Raw genomic sequence first — 24427 nt, forward strand, 5'->3', positions numbered from 1 at the left:
CATACAATGCTTTAGGTCTAAAAGAACCTAGTTTGTGATCATCTTAATGGGGTAACGTGAGCCATCTTAGAAACCTTATCTACCATAACCACTGTGTAAGCATCCAAGAGGGCAATACAGAAATATAATTAGTAACAATATAATCATTATAATCAGCCCTAATTATCTCACCTTCAACATAGATGGCAATATAATTTAAGTGGCAACCGAGGTAAAAACACTTGGTTTCTACCTCGATTCCACATTATCTCTCAAATAACAAGTTAATTCCCTTGCTTCATCCCAGGCTTACACTTTGCATATTAATCAGGGCCTGCAGACCCTACCTTTCCAAAACTAACTGCATCACTCTAGCCAATGCCCTAGTAATGTCTAAATTGGACTACTGTAACGCTCTATATGCGGGGGCCAGTAAAACTGTCATAAACAAAATGCAAATATTGCAGAATAATGCTCTTAGAGTAGCCCTGGACATACCCCACAGAGCACACATATCCAACATTAGGAAAGACCATCATTGGTTAAAAATTAGTGACAGAGTTCTCCTCAAGACGCTATCTCTCACCCACAAAGGACTGAACAACACCGCGCCCCCATACATCTCGGCCAGACTGACCAGAAAATCCTCTACTCACCACACCAGAGCTTCTAACCACTTCCTACGCGAAACGGCCAGATTCAAACTAACAAAAGCGGGTGGAGAAAGCTTCCCTGTTAGAGCCGCCCATGCCTGGAATGCTCTCCCCACTGCACTGAGAGCTAATCTACCTTACTCTAGATTTAGATGCAAGGTGGAAAGCTGGCTGTGGTCCGATGACGACTAAACCGGATCAACCACTGCAAATAATTACCACGTTACCTCTGAAACCTGACCATAGACTATCTCATTGCCCCTTGGGGTGTGAGATACCTACATTTTGAATCTCGTGTATACTTGGTATTGTAAAAACGTCAATAACACATGTAATGCATTCTCTATATGTAACTTCTGTATGTAAACTAAGCTTAAGTATTCTTGCAACCCCTGCACCCGGCGACCCCTGGGTTTGGAGCGCATTATCAAATAATAAACTAAACTAAACTAACAGGATTCTCCGAGGATCCTTCACACCAGCTGAGGGCCTGCCTTGTGAACAAAGCTCCCTGTGCAATAACAAGGGCCCTGCCCACCTGCTGCCAGGAAGGAGTACAAGCCATTATGGTCACTCTTCTTGGCTCTTAGAAGGTCATGTGACCACATCATTAGACTATATTTTGTCTTACATTCCTCCTTTTTTGGTCAGATTCTGTGTTCCCAGAGGATACAGAACACCAACTAATGGCCCTGCCTCCAAAACTAAGCTCACTGGGCATACACCAATCCATTCCCTGTCAGTATGCTCCCAGGAAGAAGTGGAAGTCTTCTTGAGTACTCAGTTAGGTAGGTCATGTGACACTGATGAGTAGCCCCTGAGCTTCCAGCCTGGGCGTTTGAAATAAAGTGCCAAAAAGCAGCAAATGCTAACTGCGTGTTTGGACCGGTTAGGGCTGGAAAGGTCCTAAGGCTAGAACACCTGCTCAAGCCAGGACTTTGTCAGCACGCCTATCGCCTGACCACTGCTTACACACGACAGGAGGCCTTCACACCCAGGGGCTCTCCATTTAATGCTGAGCTGTTATTAGCTTGAAGTACTAAGGAAATTATAAGTTACTCACCGTAGTGACTAATGTGCTCTTAGTCCCCTTTCCTCCATACTGCATGGGGAAACAGAACCTTTTTCACCAGAAAAAAAAACCTTCTTCCCCTTTAAATTTAGAGGCACGCTGGGGTGCGGCCCTGGGAGCATGCGCTGCTCTGATTCTGCCCTCCGGCGCCACACCTCAGTCGCCATAGACGAGTCGACTATAGATTAACATTGCCTAATGACACCAGTTTTATTAGTGGGGAGGCTGGTTGGGCGTATGGAGGAAAGGGGACTAAGGACTAAGAGTACGTTAGTCACTACAGTGAGTAACTTATAATTACTCTTACATCCCGTCCCCTTGCCTCCATACTGCATGGGCGATTACAAATGAGTGTAGCCCCAGGGTGGAGAGGAGACCCTCCTTAAGCAAACAGGTTTCTAAGAACCGCCTGTCCGAAAGCCTGGTCTGATCTAGAACCGGCATCCAAACAGTAGTGCTTGTAGAAAGCCGAAGGGGAGGCCCATGTGGCCGCCCTACTTATGACTTGTCAGGGGACATGCCGCTGGAAAGCGATGGCCGTTGCCTTGGCTCATACTGTGTGGGTGTGCATGTTGGCTGGCAGTGACTTGTGCTGTCCCTCGTAAGCTTCTTTGATGGCCGAGACCATCCAACGAGCTATAGAGGCCTAAGAGGCCTGATACCCCGTTCTTGATCCGCCGAAGGTGACAAAAAGTGCGTCCGACCTGTGGAAGCCCTTGGTCCTGTCCAAGTAGAACTTCAGGGCACGTCTGACATCAAGGCAGTGCAGAACTCTCTGTGCCTCATCTTTGGGCTCAGCAAAAAACGTAGGGAGCACTATTTCTTCGTTCAGATGGAATGCAGAAGGCACCTTGGGCAAGAATGCTGGGTGCGTCCGCAGGACTACTTTATCCTTGTGAAACATAGTATGTGACTTTCAGGCGACCAGTTTCTGTAAGCCCCAATGACTGCCAAGTAAGTGCGGCAAGTGTCCACCTGCACGCCTGAGTGGGTGAGGTGCGCCGAGAAGGAGAGCATGTCATCCAAAGTACATGCAAGGGGGTTGATACACCTAGAGTTCGCCCAGTGGCAGAACCTGGTCCACTTGCTCTTATACTGGGCGCTGGTAGACTTGCTCCTGTATGATCTCTAGGTTAGCCTGGGAAAGGCTGAGGTGACGTGTACAGGAACCACGCTGTCTGGGCTAGCTTCTGTGGTGCGGGGTGGATGACCCTGCCCCCCCTGCTGCACCAGAAAATGTGCTGGGTCCATCGCGAGGCAAATGGGTGGCCTCTCCGAGAGGCTGAACAGCTCTGAGAACCATGGCCTGGCCGGCCACCACAGTGCTATTAGAATGATGCTGAGGTGGCGAGATTCCTTGATCTTGCATATCACCCTGTGTATCAGTGGTGTGGGCGGGAAGGCGTATGCTGTCATTCCGTCCCACTGAATCTGGAATGCATCGCCCAGGGAGCCCTGGCCCTGACCCTGCCAGGAAGTGAACAGTTGGCACTTCCTGTTGTCCCAGGAGGCAAATAGGTCCACCTGGGGGTGTCCCCACTTGTAGATTTCCTGCAGTACTAGGTTGTTCAACTCCCACTCGTAGTTGTCCGCACCCAATCTGCTGAGCCTGTCTGCCTCCAGGTTGGATTCCCCCGGCAGGTGGACAGCCATAGGGTAAATGTTGTTCTCCAGGGCTCATTCTCACATGCTGACTGTGAGCTTGCACAGTGGGGGGGATCTGGCATATCATAGAACATGCTGGTCGAGTTGTCTGTCTGAATGAGGATGACCTTGCCCTCGAAAACCAGAAGGAAGACTGAGCGCCAGCCAGATCACCTTCAGTTCCAGCCAATTAATGTGGTACTCCTGCTCTTGCCAGGTCCAGGTGCCAAGGAAGCAGTGGTTGTCCAGGGTGGCCCCCCAACCCTCGAGAGAGGAGTCTGTGGTGATGATGACCTGCGGGGTAGGTTGCCGGAAAAAGGCTTGCCCAGCCGAAGGTTGCAGTCCCTGGACCACCATGTGAGGTCCGGGCGAAGTGATGGAGGAACGTTGATCATCTCTGACTGAGAGCCTTGCTCCTGGTTCCAAGAGGTTGCAAAGTGCAGCTGAATCCTCCTCATCCTGAGTCTTGTGTGGGAGACTGCCAAGAGGACTGCTTCCATGAGACCCAGTAGGTGTTGGTACCGCCAATCCGAGGTCACTTCTCTGCTGAGGAAGTGCGCAGTGGCCCTCTTGAGGGCAGTGATCTTGTCCTACGATGGAAAAACTCTCTCGGAGCACGTGTCCCAAATGGGTCCCAAGAAGGTCAGTTTCTGCGTGGGCTGCAGCTGCGACTTGAGGTTGAGTGAAAAACCCAGCTTGTGTAGTGTGTTCATAAGATCGTGGGAAGTATGGTGAACTGCTCCGGAGATGTCGCCCTGACGAACCAGTCGTCGAGGTACGGGTAGATGTGATGGCCCTGCAACCTGAGGAGGGCCGCCACTGTGTTCATCAGCCTGGTAAAGACCCTCGGGCCGAGTTGAGGCCAAAGGGAAGCACCATCTTGAATGTTTGTAGAGGTAGGGGGAGGTTGAGGGTGGAAAGTCCAGCACAACTCTCAGGCATGCCTGGTTCTTCTTCTGAATAGTGAAAATCCTGGAGTAAAAGCCCAAGCCTCGCTGGGAGGCTGGGAATTCCTCCACTGCCTGGCTCTCGACGAGCGACCGGATCTCCACCAAAAGAGTTGCAGTCACAACCTGTGGGAGTGGTGGGGAGGAGGGAGGAGAGGCTGGGATAGGGAGGCGGTACCCTATGGAGACTACAGAGAGGATCCAGGGGTCCGCGAAATTCTGGCGCCAGAAATGTGCATGGAGAGCAAGCCTGCCCCACACTGGAGACACGTGGACCCGGAAGGGCGTGTCATGCCTTCTTTCCCTCTGAGGCTTTTGCTGAGAAGGGGGACTGAAAAAGCCCTTACCCCCCCCCCCTTTTTGTTGTTTTCGCCGATGTTGAGTCGGGGAACAGTCAGGCTGCCTGGACCTCTGCTCTTGGAAGCCGCTGAACCCTCCATATGTACGCCCCTTGTCTGAGCGCTGCTGTGACCGGGTGTACGTTTTGGGCGTGGTCTTTGTCAGGACGGATAAAGATTTGACCGTTTGTGAGCTGTTTTTATTTGTGTTTAGCTCCTCGTCCGTTGTGGAGTGGAAGAGGCCTCCCCCTTCGAACAGAAGATCTAAGATGCGTTCCTGGACATCTGGTTTGAATTTCGTTGCACAGAGCCGGCCATTCTTCTCATGTCCATGACAATGCAGGTGGCACGGCTAGAGGTGTCAATGTGGGCCACGGTGGAATCCATGATGTCCTGCGCCACCATCTTGGCCTCTGCCAATCCCTCCTTGAATCGTGTTTGGCTCTGTGCTTGAAGTTCTGGGAGGAAGTCCGCAATTTCCCACCAGAGCCTCTGGTTGACAGCTGCCAGCAGCATCCGCGTTGGCTTGTCATAGGTGCAAAGACGCATTGGAATACAGCTTCTTCCCGTACGCCTCCAAGACCTTTTCCTCCTTGCATAGCAGCGCCGCAGAGGAGGAGGCTGAGGACGACTGAGGCTTGGAGTATAGTGATGCCGCAGTGATCATCGAGGAGTGTGGCTGAGGATGGGACGATAGCAAGAGTGTATCCCCCTCCATCTACCTTTACTTGCCGTCCAGGCATTTATTAACTTGCCAAGGCAACTACATCCTTCTGCATTGGGATCCCGTTCTGAATGGACGGGATGTAGTTTGAGGACTTCTGCGAGGACCCCCTCTGCTGGTTGCTCGACCTCTGGTTGAGGAAGGCCCAAGTACTCTGCCAGCCCTGCCAGATGTTCTTGGAAGGCCTTGGCTGAAGATGGCATGTCTGGGTCCTCCTCCTCATCTGTGTCTGCCTGAGGGTCCTGTTGGTCAGGGACCGGAGGAGGGGAGTTGAGGCAGAGGCTGTTGTGGAATCGCCTGGACATGAGGCTGAACAGGGGCCAGGGACGTCTGTACCAGAGCCTGCCACGCTCTAGCCATTGGGGGGAGCACGTCCCTGAGGATGCCCCCCACCGAGGAGATTTCATGAGCCAGAGGAACCGTTCAAAGAACTTGTCCTCGGAGGCCGGAGTGGTGGTAGGCAATATTGACAAGGTAGCGAGGGGCTGCTCGAGCTGTTGCGTGCCCTGCCCATATGGACGCAGCGTGAACCTGCCTTGCGTGAAGGAAGGGTAAGCTGTAGGCCACATACCTGGTTGACACCAGTCCCACCTTGACACACAATCCTCCACCTGCTGCCTTGCGGGGTGCACTGGAAAAGAGCAGCCCTACCTTGGGCCTGGATTGATGATAGACAAAGTCCTTTAAGTCCTTTGGAGACTATCTTTGGAAGAGCTCCCTCCACCTGGCTAGTCTGTTCTTCAGAGACCTCGAGGAAAGCGCATTGAACGCGGTACAAGCTTGCCAGCCGTGGTCTGGCCAAGGCACCCTAGGCAGAGGGCATGGGGTCTTTAGTCAGGAAGAGCCTGTCGCAGGATGGACACTTGCTGAACCCTGTAGAAGTTGACATGCACCGGGGAGGAGCGTGACGCCTGAGGACCGAGTACCTGAATCATAAAAAGACAAAAAAGATAGAAGAGAAGAAGTATTTGCGCGTGGAATTACATGGCCGAAGCCAAACCGAGGAGCGCTGGTGAATTTGGCCCGTTCCCGTCGACGTGGAAAAGGGGACTGAGGTGTGGCGCCAGAGGGTGGAGTCAGGGTAGTGCATGCTCCCAGGGCCACACCCCCACGCGCCTCTAAATTTAAAGGGGAAGGTTCTTTCTGGTGAAAAAGGTTGTCTCCCGTCCCTTGGAAGGGACGCCCATGCAGCATGGAGGAAAGTTGACGGGACGTAAGAGTACATCCTTCTTTTGGGTCATGCTAACTGTCTTCTGGACCCTATGTTCCCATTGTAAACCAACTCAGAACTTATAACTTCTCCTTCACAGCCAACCTTTCCCCTCCCTTTCTGCTAACCTACCACCTCTTATCTCTGTCTCGTGGGCTGCACTCTTCCTCCACTGTCTTCACAGGTTTTTTCTTGTACGCTCAATAATGCACTTTGACTTCTCTCCCTTCCTCCTTTTACTCGCTTTTAACCTCTCCTTCTCTCATAGTCTTCCCAAGTATTCTTACATCATGGATTTAACTGTCACTTCTTGCTATCACAGCAACATAGATCTCCCCTCTTGCCACTGCTACACTCGGGCAATCCACTATGACTTTGCTACCTTCTTCCACTCTTCCAGAAGTGTTGGGAAGGGCAGTGACGTGGTGCTACATGTCAATAAGGCTCTTATCAGTGCCCTCTGCCCAATCTGACATCACTGCTTCCTCTTTTGAATATGCCACTATTCAACTTCCCCGTTCCCACTCCTTTCCCCTCTTCAATGACAAAGAGGGATAAAAGCAGGACTCTCTTTCTTTGATGATGCGAGGACCTCTCTCCAGTCTCTTTCCCATAGTCACACCCAGTTATGGGCGCTCAGCCAATCAGGTGGCTGGAACAGCAGGTGAGATTACACAATCACCGCCCGCTGTCCCAGCCAGCTGGGGCCCTTCCCCGGGCAGCGTTTCTCTTTTTTTTGTTCATTGCGGGGAGGCAACAGGGAGCCTCTCCCTGTTGCCCCCCTTCCCCAAAATGTCCTGCTTCCCCTCCCACCCTCCCTCTTACCTGTGGGACCAGAGCATTGAGCTCCGGTCATGAGCTCCTCCATCTGGCTGCTGCCATAAATATGGAAAGGGGACTTTGTCCCTTTTCCTTATGGTGGCGGACATCTTTTTTAATTTTATTATACATCAGTAGATTGGCTGCGCAAGCAGCGCGGATCTCCCGATGCAAAATTGTGAAAGCCATTCACACCCCCCCCCCCTGTGGGTGCGAATGGCTTTCATGCCCTGCCCGATGGGCGAACACAGCCTTTAATGGCCCACAGCCCAAGCTGAGGCCCTAGCTTCGCTTGGGCCTGCCTTAGCTCGGGCTGACGGGCCATTAAAGGCTGTGTATGCCCTCCAGGCAGGGCATGAAAGCTACATTCATGCCTCTTCTAGTGACCAAACTTTTCTAACAAACTCCTTTTGAACAGCACATTTACATCTTCCGGCCTTAGCCCTCGATCACCTCTGAGATCCAGACCCTCACATCAAACATGCGCAATGACCTACAATACTGCTACACTTCACGGCCCCCACCCTACTCCTAGTCTATAAACATTCCATTGCTGTTCTCACCTCTGCCAAATACTTCTAATTTGCAAACCTAATATCCTCCCTTTGAAATCATCCCAACAAGTTTCCATCTATCCTCCAAGCTTTGCTCACACCTCTAAAGCCAATATCCCTTGCCTCCTCCATCTCCGCTAATAACCTTCTTCAATTTTTCCTCTAAAATCTCTACAATTCATGACATTCTCATACCCCTCCTCTCTCTTCCTGCTCCATCTGTAAACCACCTCTCCCCGTAGCCCTTCTACTCTCGGCTATTTCTCTCCTTCCTCTCATACTAAACTAGCACCCGTCCTTTGCAGCGCCAACTCATCTTGTGCTACTATCAAACGGTCAATTATTTAGTCCCATTCCTCTTCCCGTAGCTCTCTGAGTTCTTTAAACTCTCTCTGTCCTAGCTGGATTCTTTCCTTCATCCTTCAAATCTGCAACTACCCGACCCTTTTTGAAGGAATCCTCCGCTGACTCAAACATCCCAGAAACTATCACTCAGTTTCCTTCCTACTTAAGCAAAGGTCCTTGAATTGATATTCTTCACCCGGATCTGAAAGTACTTCGAAGATAATAGCCCTGGAGATCCACTTGAATCTGGCTTCCATAGTAAACACTTCGAGCCAGCACTTATGTACGTCTCCAACTATTTCTCCAATACTCATTACTCCACACTCTCTTCTATACTTATCCTTTTGGACTTCTCTGTGGCTTTTGATACTTTCAAAAACTCCTCTTTTCTCCTCACTCTCCACGAGACCTTGGGTTTTGAAAATCTGCTCTAGCCTGGATTTCCTCCTACCTGTAAGGTTGCTCCTTTAAAATTCTGTGGAACTCACAAACCTCCCCTGTTGACGGCCCCCAAAGATCAGCCTTGAACCTCTGCTCTTCACCCTCTATATCTCTGCCGTAGGAAGACTTATCTCGTTATTTGGCTTTCACTCACTATGACCTCTTTGCTGATGACACTCGTTTTCTCCTTTGCCTCCTTCACACCAGCCATCTCGGAATGGTTTACCAACTGGCTCTGTTGAATTTGTCACTGCCAACTCTCCGCTGCCTCATACTGAACTCTTCAAAAATGCAATTCATCTTTCTACTGGCTTGCAAAGCCATCCTTACTCTCCCCTTTCCTATATCTTGCCCACCTGACCTTCTTGCTACCACGCCCAAAGCTCACAACCTTGGGGTCCTCATTGATAGTGACCTCCAACTGCAACAAGTAACCAGTACCACAGCCTCTGTTGCTCGTATTAACCTTCTTAACATTAGTGAATTAAAAATGTTCAAATTTTCCCAATCTATGAAACTCTCATCTCCACCCTTCTGCTCAGAAAACTAGAATACTGCGTGTACCTTCTTTTTGGCCTTCTCATTTACTCCTTCCTGTCTCTAGACAAAGCCCTCAACTGTTCTACTCACACTCTCTACAGCCTACCCACATCCTCCCCCATTTCTAACTACCGGCGCCATGCCTGCTTCCTTACCATGCTCAACCTCTCAATTTTCAACTTCCTTCTCCTAGTCTACAAAGTTATCAATGGTCTGGCTCCTCAGTACCTGTTTCTGTTATCTTTTTGTTTTTGAATTGCCCTGATTTATGTACCACTTTGTTCACACCCTCAAACTGTCTCACCCCTTGTTCTCATTGTGCTAATGTACAGGCAACTTTTAGAGTAATAACAGTGTCATCTGAAAATGTGTTATTTTATGTAATTTCTGCATGAAAATGACAGCCTTCTCCAAATAAATACAAATACCAATAGTGTGCCAAGTGTCTGGCGCCATATCCAACTGCCTTGATCCTGCTGTTGGGAGGATTCCTTCAGATACCCAGACTGAACAACAAAGCGCATACAGCAGATGCATAAGGCCACTCAAAATATGGCCGTACTAATACTAATGTAGCTTTCTTTCCCTTATCGTGAAGCGCTAGGCTTGAACAAAACAATGCCTTTCCAGAAAAATAACAGACCAACTTACTTATCTGAACCTTAGGCAGAAGCAGGGCTGTTGCTAGGTTTGGAAAGGATCTGGGGCTATGCTAATGTCGAGACTGTCGGGACTTGGGGCTAGTCACTGAGCTTCTATTCGGGGCTACAACCAAAAGACCCGGCACTATAGACCCTAGATCCCCACTAGCATCGCCTCTGGGCAGAAGAACAGATACGATCGTGTAATCTGAATTCAACATTGCCTGAGTTTAATAAAGAAAATGCCAAACCAACAGCTCCTCCCAAGGCTAAAATACCAAAAGAGTCAACGTCCCTGTGATCTAGCACTGAGTACTAATTCATCCAAGCCTCAGTTTTTACATTATTGCATTCATGGACATGATTTAAACTAAAGTTAGAAATAGGAAAATAAAGTATGCCCATCTAGATTTACTACTATTACGATACTGGGCCACTCAAATATTTGCAAATTGCTGTTATCAGTATGAATTTCAAACTGAATTGCACACCCAACAATACATGTTTGCATTTTGAGCAAGCTTTTCTCATTGCCAATAGCTTATGCTGTGAGATGGAATAATTTCTCCTTGCAAGAATTTAAAATACGGGACAGGTAGAAAACCATGTTTCACTCTAACATTACCACATCTAAAGGAGACTGTGGCCCTCATTACAAGTTTGCCTGTACCAGGAAAATTGCTGGAAAATTTGCCAGTAATTCTGTGACCAGCAGTTTCCCTGGACCAGCAAACTCCATGTTTTCCGGTGGGGTTCACTAATTCACCTCCAACAAACAGCTGGTCGTAAATCAGGCCCCCACTGGAAAAAAACAGTCGGTATTTCCGGCACCGGAATTACCAGTGCCGGAAATACCATCATTCTCCTCTGGCTCCACTCTTGACCTTATCTTTATTTCTTCCTACCCCTCGTCTACTGTCTCTACTCTTCCTCTACATCTCTCTGATCATGCTTTCCTCTCCTTCTCCCTTCCCCCCTTCCCCTTCATTCTTCCCCCTTGCCTTCCCCTTCTTTTTTCTCCCGTCGCGATCTTCGTAACTTTGATCCCTCCCTCTTTCTTGAAACTTGCTCTTCTTCTCTCCCCTCTCTCCATGACTTCTCTTCACTATCAACCAATGATGCACTTTCTACACTCTCCTCTTCTATCTCCTCCTCTCTTGATCTACTCTACCCCATATCCTTCTTCCATCCAACCCGTAAACCCGCTCAACATTGGCTCTCCCCTCAACTCCTCTCCATGCGACGTCTCCTTCATCGTCTTGAGAGACTCTGGCTCAAATCTCCTTCACCTTCCAACAAATCCTCCTACTTCTCTTATCGCTCCCTCTATGTCTCCTGTCTCTCCTCAGCTAAACGCTCCTACTTCTCTAACCTTCTTCATTCCCAAGCTTCCCACCCCGCCGCATCTTCCAAACGCTCTCTCGTCTTCTCTCTCCCCCCAACCCCTGATCCCTCTACCTCCTCCACCCTCTCTCCTTCTGACTTTGCAAACTTCTTCTCCTCCAAGATTCTTGCTCTTCGGCAAAAAATCATTTTCTCGTCCTTCTCCCCTCCTCCCCCCTCACCCTCCACTTGCATGACTGTATTCTCCCCAGTTTCCCCTTCTGAAGTTTCTATCCTCCTCTCCAAGGCCCACCCCTCCTCTGCTCCATCTGACCCTGTCCCCTCCCTTCTTATTCCTAGATATACCCTCTTCTTATTCCCTACCTAACCTCCTTCTTCAACACCTGCCTTTCCTCGGACACCTTCCCCTCTGCTTTCAAGCATGCCACTATCATTCCGATTCTGAAGAAACCTTCCACTGATCCCCTGCTCACCTCCAACTTCTGTCCTATCTCCCTTCTCCCATTCCTCTCTAAACTTCTGGAGCGCCTTGCCTACTCTCAGCTCTCAACCTTTGTCATTAACCTCTCTCTCCTTCCCCCTTCTCAATCTGGCTTTCGCCCCAAACACTCCCCTGAAACTGCCCTCACTTACATCCTTAATTCCCTCCTCTCTGCCGGTCATGCTAAGCAATCCTCTGTCCTTATTCTTCTTGATCTCTCTGCTGCCTTCGACACTGTTGATCACCCCCTTCTTCTCAACACTCTCTCCTCCTTTGGTTTCAAAGGTTCTGTACTCAAGTGGCTATCCTCTTACCTCTCCTTCCGCTCTTTTACTGTTTCCTGGGGAGGCCGCTCTTCACCCACCCACCCACCCACCCTCTAGAATACGGAGTTCCCCAAGGCTCAGTGCTTGGTCATTTCCTATTCTCTCTTTATACCTCCCTTCTTGCCCCTGTTATCTCCTCATTTGGCATTTCTCACCATTTCTATGCCGATGACACGCAGCTCTTTCTTTCCCCTTCTTCCTTCTCTACTGATCTCCACCTCAAACTGTCCTCTTGTCTTACTGCTATTAAGAACTGGATGTCCTCTCGCTTTCTTTCCCTTAACTCAGACAAAACGGAAGTAGTTTTCTTCCCTTCCAACTCCCTTCCCCCTGCCCCCTCCTCCTTTCATCCATTTTCCTCCCTCTAATCTTACTTTCTCCCCCCACGCCCGAAACTTGGGCTTTCACTTCAACTCTTCTCTCACTTTTTCCCATCACATCTCCCTTACATCTCGCGCCTGTCACTTCCACCTCTACAATATTCGCAAAATGTGCTCCTCCCTTACATTTCATGCTACTAAACTCTTAATCTCCTCCCTTATCTTCTCTTGTCTCTTCTACTGCTCCTCCTTACTTTTTGGTCTACCTGCATCACATCTTGCCCCCCTCAAATCTATCCATCACTCTGCCATCCGTACCCTCTGTCTCCTCTCCCCTCGTGACTCCATCTCTGCTTCCCTATCCTCCATTGGCTGGCTCCCATTTCACTCTCAACTTAAATTTCATTTTCTCTGCCTAGTCTTTAAATCTCTCCACGATCTTGCTCCCCCTTATCTCTCTTCCCTTCTCTCTTTATACGCTCCCCCTTGTTCCCTTCGTTCTGCTGACCACTTCTTCCTCACTGTTCCTCCCTCCCCTTGTGCCTCCTCCCGGTTCCGTTCCTTCCAACTCCTGGCCCCCCACCACTGGAACTCTTTACCTCTCGCAATCCGCTCTATCCCCACCTTTTCCTCTTTCCGCACGTCTCTTAAGTCTCTCCTTCTCCATTCCCCGCCATGGTCCCCCTCCCCTTCTCTTCCTCCCCTTCTACCACCCTTCCCTCTGCCCTCCTCATGCCTCTCCCTCCATTCCCCCTTCCCATCCCCTCCCCTTCCTTTCCTCCTCCTCCCACCTCCCTCCCTCTTTCTCATAGTTCTACTCCACTTCTCTCCCCTTCCCTTCATCTAATTGCTCTACATACTGTTTTGTTGACTGATTCATGTTAGTAATGCTTCTATTGTTACTGTTATTATTACGTTAATTGTATCCTGTTGTTGTTATATGTGCAGCACTTTGGTCTAAAGCGCTATATAAGCCTAATAAAATACAAATACAAATACAAATTCTTCGACTTGTTGGCAGTTCTTATTTGCAACAAGGTGTAAGCACTGTGCATCTGTAACCACCTCATAGATCTACATTAGGTAAATGTACGTCACTAAGTCTAAGGCAAGCACCATAACAACTGAACTAAAGTGTCTGTTGCTTAATACAGTTGTTGCAGTGGGCATAAACACTCATTGGGCCTCATTACGACTTAGGAGGTAGCCATGGCCTCCAAAATCGGGTTTGGGTTCCCTGAATGGGGAATTACCGGGCCATTCCGAGTTCGGAGGGCCCGGTAATTCCTCCTACTGGGAACCCGGGCCCGGACCTTCCCTATTCCCATTCGAGCCCCCATAGGGCTCAATGGGAATGGGTCCAGGGAGCTAACAACGGGCTGATTACGACTGGCCCGTTGTTAGTTCCCTGGTCAGGTGGAATGGGAATAACGGGTCTGCATCCATTAGCAGCACCCGTTAACCCATTCTGCCTGACTCGTAATGATGCCCTTTGAATCCACTGCATGCTCCTGCTAAGTAACGCCTTGCTAAACACCTTATTCTATAAATGGGCCACAGTGCTGTGTGACCTCACATCCTTAATCTCAATACAGGTGATAGTTCGCCCTCATGTTGACAAAGTCTCATTATACCTATGAATGCAAAATGGCAATAAAGAGGAGCACAGAAAGTTTGCCTCATTACACTTCTTGAAATGCCAGGTAAGATCTTTGCAAACATACTTCTTGAAAAACGGATCGAATGGCCTGTTCAACCAGATCACTTACAGGCCGATTCATGGAATAATTAGCGCGGCGCAAGTGGGCAAAAACGTGCGAATCGCAGTGGAATAGCGAAAATTGCAGTGCAAGTGCGAAAATCGCACGAAAAGCAGCGCACGTCGATTCATGGAAGTCCGTGCGCGAGAAAACCAGCGGATGTGCGATAAAAAGTGCGCCGCGCACGTTGGCGCACAGGCCATCTAACAGCGTGCGCCAGGTCACAGCGAAAATCGCACAGGCCACAGCGAAATTCGCACATAGCGCGGCGCACGCAACAAAAGTAGGCGGAACACGGGCGTAACACTCGGAATGGGGAACAACTTGCAAAAACGTGGGCGTCACGGGGGAAGTACAGGGCACAAGTGCGCGGAACGCCCACACGCTCGCCTACAACACGTATTCATGGAATAGAATAGGGCAAAAAAGCGCACGCTCAAACCAGCGCACAGGCACAAACACGACCGCCACAAGAAAGCAGGCGGTAGCGTCTCTGCGGCTGTAAGAAATGTGCGCCAAAAGGTGCGCCAACAAATAGCAGCCATATACTGCCATGATGAATGTCCTATACTGTGGCCCTCCTGGACAAATGACGTGCAAAGGGGTACCCACAAACACGGACACGCTGACAAAAAATACGTGTGCGTGTATACCGGGGTGCGCGGGAAGTCTCACACGCGATTTAGCCGGGTACGTGGATTTCAGGGGTGCGCGGGAAGTTCCACACGCGATTCCATCAGGGTAGGTGTATTTCAGGGGTGCGCGGGAAGTTCCACACGCGATTCCATCAGGGTACGTGTATTTCAGGGGTGCGCGGGAAGTCCCACACGCGATTACAGCAGGGTAGATGTATTTCAGGGGTGCGCGGGAAGTTCCACACGCGATTCCATCAGGGTACGTGTATTTCAGGGGTGCGCGGGAAGTCCCACACGCGATTACAGCAGGGTACGTGTATTTCAGGGGTGCGCGGGAAGTTCCACACGCGAATAGCCTGGGCGCGGGAAGTTCCACACGCGAATAGCCTGGGCGCGTGTATTTCAGGGGTGCGCGGGAAGTTCCACACGCGAATAGCCTGGGCGCGTGTATTTCAGGGGTGCGCGGGAAGTTCCACACGCGAATAGCCTGGGCGCGTGTATTTCAGGGGTGCGCGGGAAGTCCCACACGCGATTACAGCAGGGTACGTGTATTTCAGGGGTGCGCGGGAATTTCCACACGCGAATAGCCTGGGCGCGTGTATTTCAGGGGTGCGCAGGAAGTCCCACACGCGATTACAGCAGGGTATGTGTATTTCAGGGGTGCGCGGGAATTTCCACACGCGAATAGCCTGGGCGCGTGTATTTCAGGGGTGCGCGGGAATTATCACACGCGATTTGGCTTGGTACGTGTATTACAGGGGTGCGTGGGAAGTTACACACGCGATTAGGCTGGGTGGGTCCTCACAGGTGTTCCCTGTACACCCTCCACGGCCCCTGCAGGCAGCCCACAAAACAGGGGACTACCCTGCACACCTGCTCATGTCTCCCACCACCCCCACCCCCCAGCCACCAGGGGCACCCTCCACCAGGCCCCCACCCATGTCACCCACCACCCCCACCCCCCAGCATCCAGGGGCACCCTCCACCAGGCCCCCACCCATGTCACCCACCACCCCCACCCCCCAGCACTGTGGGGCACCTGCCAGCAGGCCCCCACCCATGTCACCCACCACCCCCACCCCCCAGCCACCAGGGGCAACCTCCACCAGGCCCCCACCCATGTCACCCACCACCCCCACCCCCCAGCACTGTGGGGCACCTGCCAGCAGGCCCCCACCCATGTCACCCACCACCCCCACCCCCCCGCCACCAGGGGCACCCTCCACCAGGCCCCCACCCATGTCACCCACCACCCCCACCCCCCAGCATCCATGGGCACCCTCCACCAGGCCCCCACCCATGTCACCGACCACCCCCACCCCCCAGCACTGTGGGGCACCTGCCAGCAGGCCCCCACCCATGTCACCCACCACCCCCACCCCCCAGCCACCAGGGGCAACCTCCACCAGGCCCCCACCCATGTCACCCACCACCCCCACCCCCCAGCACTGTGGGGCACCTGCCAGCAGGCCCCCACCCATGTCACCCACCACCCCCACCCCCCGCCACCAGGGGCACCCTCCACCAGGCCCCCACTCATGTCTCCCACCACCCCCACCCCCAGCAGTGCAGGGGCAGCCTCCACCAGGCCCCCACTCATGTCACCCACCACCCCCACCCCCCAGCACTGTGGGGCACCTGCCAGCAGGCCCCCACCCATGTCACCCACCACCCCCACCCCCCAGCCACCAGGGGCACCCTCCACCAGGCCCCCACCCATGTCACCCACCACCCCCACCCCCCAGCCACCAGGGGCACCCTCCACCAGGCCCCCACCCATGTCACCCACCACCCCCACCCCCCAGCACTGTGGGGCACCTGCCACCAGGCCCCCACCCATGTCACCCACCACCCCCACCCCCCAGCCACCAGGGGCACCCTCCACCAGGCCCCCACCCATGTCACCCACCACCCCCACCCCCCAGCCACCAGGGGCACCCTCCACCAGGCCCCCACCCATGTCTCCCACCACCCCCACCCCCCAGCCACCAGGGGCACCCTCCACCAGGCCCCCACCCATGTCTCCCACCACCCCCACCCCCCAGCAGTGCAGGGGCAGCCTCCACCAGGCCCCCACCCATGTCTCCCACCACCCCCACCCCCCAGCAGTGCAGGGGCAGCCCCCACCAGGCCCCCACTCATGTCCCCTTGCACCCCCACCCCCCAGCAACCAGGGGCAGCCTCCACCAGGCCCCCACCCATGTCACCCACCACCCTCACCCCCCAGCAGTGCAGGGGCAGCCTCCACCAGGCCCCCACTCATGTCACCCACCACCCCCACCCCCCAGCAGTGCAGGGGCAGCCTCCACCAGGCCCCCACCCATGTCTCCCACCACCCTCACCCCCCAGCAGTGCAGGGGCACCCACCACCAGGCCCCCACCCATGTCCCCCTGCCCCCAGGTCCTGACGATACACAATCATGGCAGTAATGGGCAGCATACCCAGCACAAACACCCAGGCAAGGATTGCATCCACCCACATAGTGAATGCAATTACATGACACAACCCCAATGGCAAGTATGTAAATGAACACATGTCCGTCACACACACATACACAATGGCTGCAAGTGAATGTCAAAACCCATATCATGACATGTATGAAACCAAAGACAAAATAACACAAGTGGAAGTAAAAATAAAAAATGTATTAAAGATTAAAAATAAGTAAACAAATCAAACATACAACTATGTGGATGACAAAATAAATGGTCCATGTCGGAGAACAAAAGTAAAAATCAAAAAAAGAAAAAGGAATACAAAAACAAATGTTGACCAAAGCAATATCAAGTCGAAGGAAAAGAATGAAAAACCATTTCCACATGGTGAACACAATAATGAAAAAAAGAAAATGTTCCTTCAAAAAACAAACTAAATACAGGAATGTACCAGGGTCCATGAGCCCAACACCATAAAGGAAACCTACTACTACCTAATGAAAAAAATATATACAAAAAAGTGGCCATTGTCCGAGCGGTCCAAAATAATAAAAACAAATAAAGGAAACCTAACACTAACTAACTATATAACTATATACAAAGGCAGCGGGCAAGTCCTGCGGCTCACTTGTTGATGTTGCTGGCCAGGGCATCATCGAACTCCATGTCGATGTCCTGGAGGCGGGACTCTGTCCTGGCCCCGAGGTCTCGCAGGGATAACCCCATGTTCAGCTCAAACTCCCTGCGAGCTTCCTCGAGGCACTCAGCCCGCCTCAACGCCCGACGCATGGAGAACTCCGCCCTGACCATGGCGAGCCGCTCCTCTTCCGCCCGCTGCCGCTCCGCACCTATCCGCTGGACCAACTGCTCCCACATGGAAGACACCACCATCCCAGGGTTGCCCTGCCCTCCGGCCGATGCCTGCCCCTCTGATCTTGATGGCCCCGAGCCATGATGCCTCCCACGTCGAGCCCGCTGCTGCCTCCAACGCCACTGCCTCTGCCAGCACAACGGCATCCAGGCTGATGGAAACCACCGACGCCGTCGTGCACGTGCCCTGCCTGATGATGCTGTCACATCTTCCATCTGCTGGGGTCCAGTTGCTGTGTTGTCCACCCCTGCTGGACCTCCGACTCCCAACTGTGGCAGGGATGGGATCCCCACCGAGCTGGCTGCATTGGTCGGGGCAGGTCCACAGGGGGCCCTGGTGGCATCTGGGCTGGAAGACGGCAAGGAGAACGACTGGTGGATAGCCTGCACAGAGGAGGAGAGGGCCGCCACATTGGCCAACACATGCAGGAAACCCCCGAACATGGCCGATCCCAATTGGGCCACGTCGGCACGGTGCACTTCGTGATGACGTGCGTGCTCCTCCCGGGAAGCACGCACGGCATCACGAATCACAGCCGTGCGCATCGCGACCCCAATCAGGACCTTCTCCACACGGCCAGGGGTTCCCACGTCCGCAGGTGGAGGGGAGTCAGGTGACATGGACATCCCCTCTACCTGCGGACGGGCCTGGGACGGGGCATCCCTGCTGGTGCATGGTGGTGCACTCACAGGGTCAGGGACAGCGACATGTACAGGCCCCTCCACAGTGACCTGTGCTGCCTCCTGCCCCTGGCCCTGGACTGCACCACTTGCACCAGCAGGGATGCCCCCACCAGGCCCCATGTGTGCCCCAGTGGCGGCCTCCTCCTCCTCTGTGCAAACCACCAACCTGGATGGCTCCTCACCGTCTCCCACCGTAGCAGGCCCCTGTGGGGGCTCACCCACCCCTTCCGCTGCAGCCGTGGGGGCATCCCCGCCGCCTTGCGCCACAGCGCCGTCTCCGCCCTCTTCTTCACTAGCCGCTGCGTAGAGGGAGACAAAGAACACAAGCATCAGGGTACTGTACAATGGTCCCCTAGACAGGAAGCAATAGCAGATGACCACCACTGTCAAAGTACACTTCCATCATGTCCCTCCACAACACATGGGTCAGTCCAGGCAAAACACACACAGTAACAGGCATGCTGCATGCCATGGACATTTCCATGCATGTCCAATGGACTCTTGAAACATTCAATGATATGGAACTCACATGCATCATGGCTCATGCCTTTCACATGCACACACTTCACCTCAGTCACATCCATCTGGCCCCAAACACAACAAACACAGCGGATACAAGGGCAATTTGGCTGCTTCACTGAATCTGTGCATTGTCACACACATGTGTCATGCATCCATGGCATGCACAAGTCACAGACACGCAGGTCAGCCACACAGACATGGCTACCACATATGTACCTGGCATCAGCACCCATCCCTCACCCCCACCCATGTCCCGGTACAGAGACTGGCATGCTCTCATGTTCAAAATCTGCATAGGGGTCCCCATGCGGCATTTGAACACATGCAACAACCATGTGGGTCACACATCAGTGGTTGCACATGCATTACCATGATGTCCATGCACACATACATGCATACATGGCCTATGGCACACATACAGGCAAGTATCATAGACCCAGCACACAGCAACATGCCCTGTGTCACACAGTAATGCTTGGACACTTACCGCTCAACTCCAGACGGGCCTCCCTCTCAAGGATCTGGGCGTGGAGCGCTGGGCGTACGCGTTCCAGGACCCTCATCTGGATGGAACTCATGCGGCCCCGGCCCCCCTCCACGAGGCCCCGGGCCTTCACAAGGGTCCTGGACCTCAAGTCCTCCCAGCGCTTCTTGATCTTCTGGACGTTGCAGGTTGCCACCCCATCCGCGTTGATGGCAACCACACAGTCGGCCCAGATCCTCTCCCGTCCATCCTTGCTGGCGCGGGACGATCCAAAGAGGGCATCATACTGCCCCAGGACATGCTCCACCAGGACACCAACTTCGGTGGCAGTGAAGCTGGTGCCCCTCTGCCCCTCTGGCCTGGGGTTGCCACTGGTGCCAGATGTGGAAGTGCCCGACATGGCAAACCCAGAGGCAGGTGTGGGTGGGCAACTGGGTCCTGGGGCTGGGCTGTGGAGCGATGTAATCCCAGTCGGGAGTCTTCAGTTCCAGCAGGGGTGGACACAGCAACTGGACCCCTGCAGATGGCTGATGTGCAGGCACCAAATGGCAGGGCACGGTGGCAGCAGGCAGGCAGGCAGCAGCAGATGGCACGTGGGAGGCTGCTCGGGGAACGGGGGGCAGTAACTCGGCCTTCTGGGCAGGAGCGTGGTCTTCCGTGTGTTTTCGCGTGGCCAGCTTGATACGGAGTGATTTGGCACGTGAAAATTCGGCACGTCAGCGTGAAATCCGAGGAAAGGCCCTTAGCGCGTAAGCGCGTAAGCACGCATACGCGATTCTATTGGTCCAGAGTCCCTCAGCGCGTAAGCGCGTATGTGACGTGACCCGCACGGGTGTTCCCCACCCAGCACGTGATGACGGAGCACACGTGTAAATACTGCACGTCAGAGTGTCATCGCGTGTAATTGGACAAAAGTGCGCGTACACGCGATTGGCCTATGTACGTGTATTTCAGGGGTGCGCGGGCACTTACACACGCAAGTACGTCAGCGCACCTGTATCCCGTTGTGCGTGTGAATTTCCACACGCTATTGGACTGGGAACTGGATTCCAGGGGTGCGCGGGTCACACGCTCGCCTAGAACACGCGCAAAGCATGAATTTGCGCACTTTAACAATAACAAGCCGGACGCCAGGATGAACATACCGTTCCTAGCAGCAGTGGCAGTGGGCTACCAAAGGAGGAGGAGGAGGATAGTCAGGGCCAGAATATTCACACCCAGAACCAACCTTTTCGGGATGCCTGATGACCAGGTGTATGGAAGGTACAGGTTTCCACCACACATAATACTGGACCTGGTGAGTGAGTGGGAGGATGACCTCACATCACCCACCCTGTGTTCCCAAGCACTCAGCCCCCTGGAGAAGGTCCTCAATGTACTGCACTTCTTAGCCACTGGATCATTTCAGCGGACAAGTGCCATAGTGGGTGGGGTGTCACAGGCCACCCAGTCACGCTGCCTACACCAGGTCTTGAACATCATCACTGCACGCCCATCAGTCCGCAGGCACATATACCTGCCCAGAACACCTGCAGAAGGCATGCTGCCGCCCTGGATTTTTACGGTGTGGCACGATTCCCCAAACTGCTAGGTGCCATCGACTGCACCCATGTGGCTCTACGTCCCCCCAGGGCATCTGAGCACATTTATAGGAACCGCAAGCACTGGCATTCCATCAACGTGCAGGTAGTATGTAATGCCAAGGGAATCATCACCTCAGTATATGCCAACTATCCCGGCTCCACCCACGACAGCTTCATTTACCGAATGTCCACCCTATGCCGGGACCTAGATGCTGGGCGGCATGGCGATACATGGCTGCTTGGTGAGTATGTATGCCACTGCACATGCATGCATGTTGGATACTGAGCAAGGTCACAACCCCACCAATGATACCAATCACCACCTCCACAGGGGACAGTGCCTACCCTCTCAGCCCCCACATGATGACGCCAATTCGGAACCCCACCACGCCACCCGAGGTAAGATATAACACAGCCCACATTACAACCCGGGGAATAGTGGAGCGCACATTCAGAGTGCTAAAGTCACGCTTTCGCTCCCTTGACCGTTCTGGCAGGCAGCTGTTATACGCTCCCCCAGTAGTGTGCAGGATCATAGTGGCAGCATGTGTCCTGCACAACGTTGCAACAAGCCGGGGCCTGGCCGTGGACATGGTGGTGGCCCCACATCCCCAACCACATGCACAGCCGCTGCGCATGGGAGGGGAAAGGGCACGGGGGAGGCAGCCCGTACACAGCTAGTGGCTAATTACTTCACATAGTAATCACACCCCTGTGGACTGCACACTGGCCTGGCACATTCCATCTGACAGTCAATGATGACTCAACCTGACACTGATCCTGAATGTCTGGAGATTCAACCGTGAAAAGCATATCAGCCTGAGATTGTTCACCTGGAAGTGTTACAATGTGTGCATCCCTACCCACACACACCACCAATGCAGTGTTGTGAAGAAACACATTCAAGCAGCTAAAATGAATACCCACTTGCTAAATGCAACAAGAGGACAGTGCCATGTCACCCAACCCATCCCCAGCACCGCCACACAACACACCGTGCCATGTCATGCTGTCATGAGGGCTGGAGGCTGGAAGTTTTGGTCCCGATGGAAGCACCATTAAACTACACATTACGGCACCTCCAGCGCCGTTCTAGTAGTTACGTTTCGGAACCTTCATAACGAGGTTAGCCATGCCCCCTCAGTGCGTTGCAACTATCTTTGTTTCCTCGCTCCACTGTAGCCTAGTACTTCAGTGCTCCCAGCGTTTTCCAGCCTCGGATTTCTCTCCCCTCCTGCATTGCCTTCCCATCTGATTCCCATCCTCTTTGTCCTCCTGACTTTCAGCTCCTTTCGTTCATTAGTAATCCTCTGGGTTACCTTCCGTTTTATTCCTGTCTTCCGCTTGGTCTATCTCTATAACTTTTCTTGCTACCGGCGTTTTTCTGCCGTCTTTACCGCCTTACCGTCTCCGATTCTTTCCCCCTGCTCTTTCTCCTGTGCTTACTTTTTCACGATATCCGGTGTTTATACCTGTTTCTAAGGTTCCGGTTTCATAACGGCTCGGTGAGTTTTTCTCTTGGTCCATTTTCTTCCTTCTTTTCTTTATTCCTTCTTTTTCTTTCGTATTTCCTTCAGTGATACTCGCTCCGTCTGTTCGGCTACTTGAAGCCCCTCCTCCTTAACCTCCTGTGTCACCTACTTACCTTCCATCTGGATATCAGGTGCTTTGTGAATCCTTCAGCTCCTGGTTATACAGTCTACATACTTGGGAAACTCCTGCCCAGCCTCTACCACTGAACATTCTAGGAATTCTCCGGCTCAGCCTAAGTTTAATGACTGTTTGCGGAATCTCAAGACCAAGACTCGGACACGCCTCCTCTTTCTGTTATCAGAGTTGAATACTACTGGGGTTTTTTTATGCCGCTGGCTTTTTTCCCCCATATCGGGCTGTAGAGGAAAGGTGCCATAAATTCTTGCAGTCTGTTTCCTAACAGCAACCATTGTGGCGCATTCCCGAAACAGACCCTATCTCTTCTTTAAAAAAGGGTATTCCGAAGAGACAACAGAACTACCCGGATCGGAATTATCCTCCAGTGAATCAGACACCGAGATACAGGTGAGCTCCACCATTGACAGATTGCAACGCCTAAAGATGGCCACGGCAGAACAAGTCCAGGAGCTAATAAACGCTGTACAGAACTTTTCCATCGAACTGCAGGGAGTTAAAGCAGAGAACGCTGTTCTCCGTCAAATGGCAGTCGCCAGAGAAGCCCACCAGACGGATTTACCACCACTGTCCTTGGCAGCAGGAAAGTTTGATGGCTCATCCAAAAAGGTTAAGGAGTTTCTGGATGCTTGCATGATATACTTCACCTTCAGACCTACTACCTATGCTCTTGATCGCACTCGTGTGGGATTTCTCATATCCAACATGATCGGAAATGCCCTTGCATGGGCAACTCCGTTGGTCACGTCCAACAATCCTGTCTTACAAGACTATAATGCCTTCACAACCCTGCTGCGCCAAACCTTTGAAAGACAAGAAATTGGATTTTCTGCCGGAGAAGCCTTGTTTGATATTAAACAAGGTTCGACGGACTTAATGTCTTATATTTCTCACTTTAAGAAGCTGGCGGCGGAAGTGGGCTGGCCAGACACAGTGCAATACACGGCATTCAGAAGAGGTCTGCACGACGACCTGAAAGACGAATTGGCACGAGTTCCTAGACCGGCTACATTAACCGACTTGTACACTTTAGTCCTGCAGATAGATTACCGACTTATGGAAAGACGATTTGAGAAAAGAAAAAACCGAACTCTTTCTATCCCTGGACCGTCACCTATTTCCACCCAGGGGTCACATCGCTCTAGCGAAGAACCCATGCAGATTGGTACGACCAGGGGTCCTCTTTCAACTACAGAAAGAAACCGACGGAAGGAAAAGGGCTTGTGTATGTACTGTGCGTCAGAAACACACCTCCTCAGGGATTGCCCGGAGGTTCCCCCGAGACGTCGGGGAAACGACGGACCCCGGTCTTAGAAGGAGCCACTTACCGGGGTTCAGTGGAAGGCTCACATTGTGCTCAGACATCAGGAGAAGACACCCGACTTATGGTCCTTCAAGTGTCACTCC

This window comes from Ambystoma mexicanum, chromosome 9 (assembly GCF_040938575.1).
Source record: "Ambystoma mexicanum isolate Mex_15411 chromosome 9, UKY_AmexF1_1, whole genome shotgun sequence".
Taxonomy (NCBI): Eukaryota; Metazoa; Chordata; class Amphibia; order Caudata; family Ambystomatidae; genus Ambystoma; species Ambystoma mexicanum.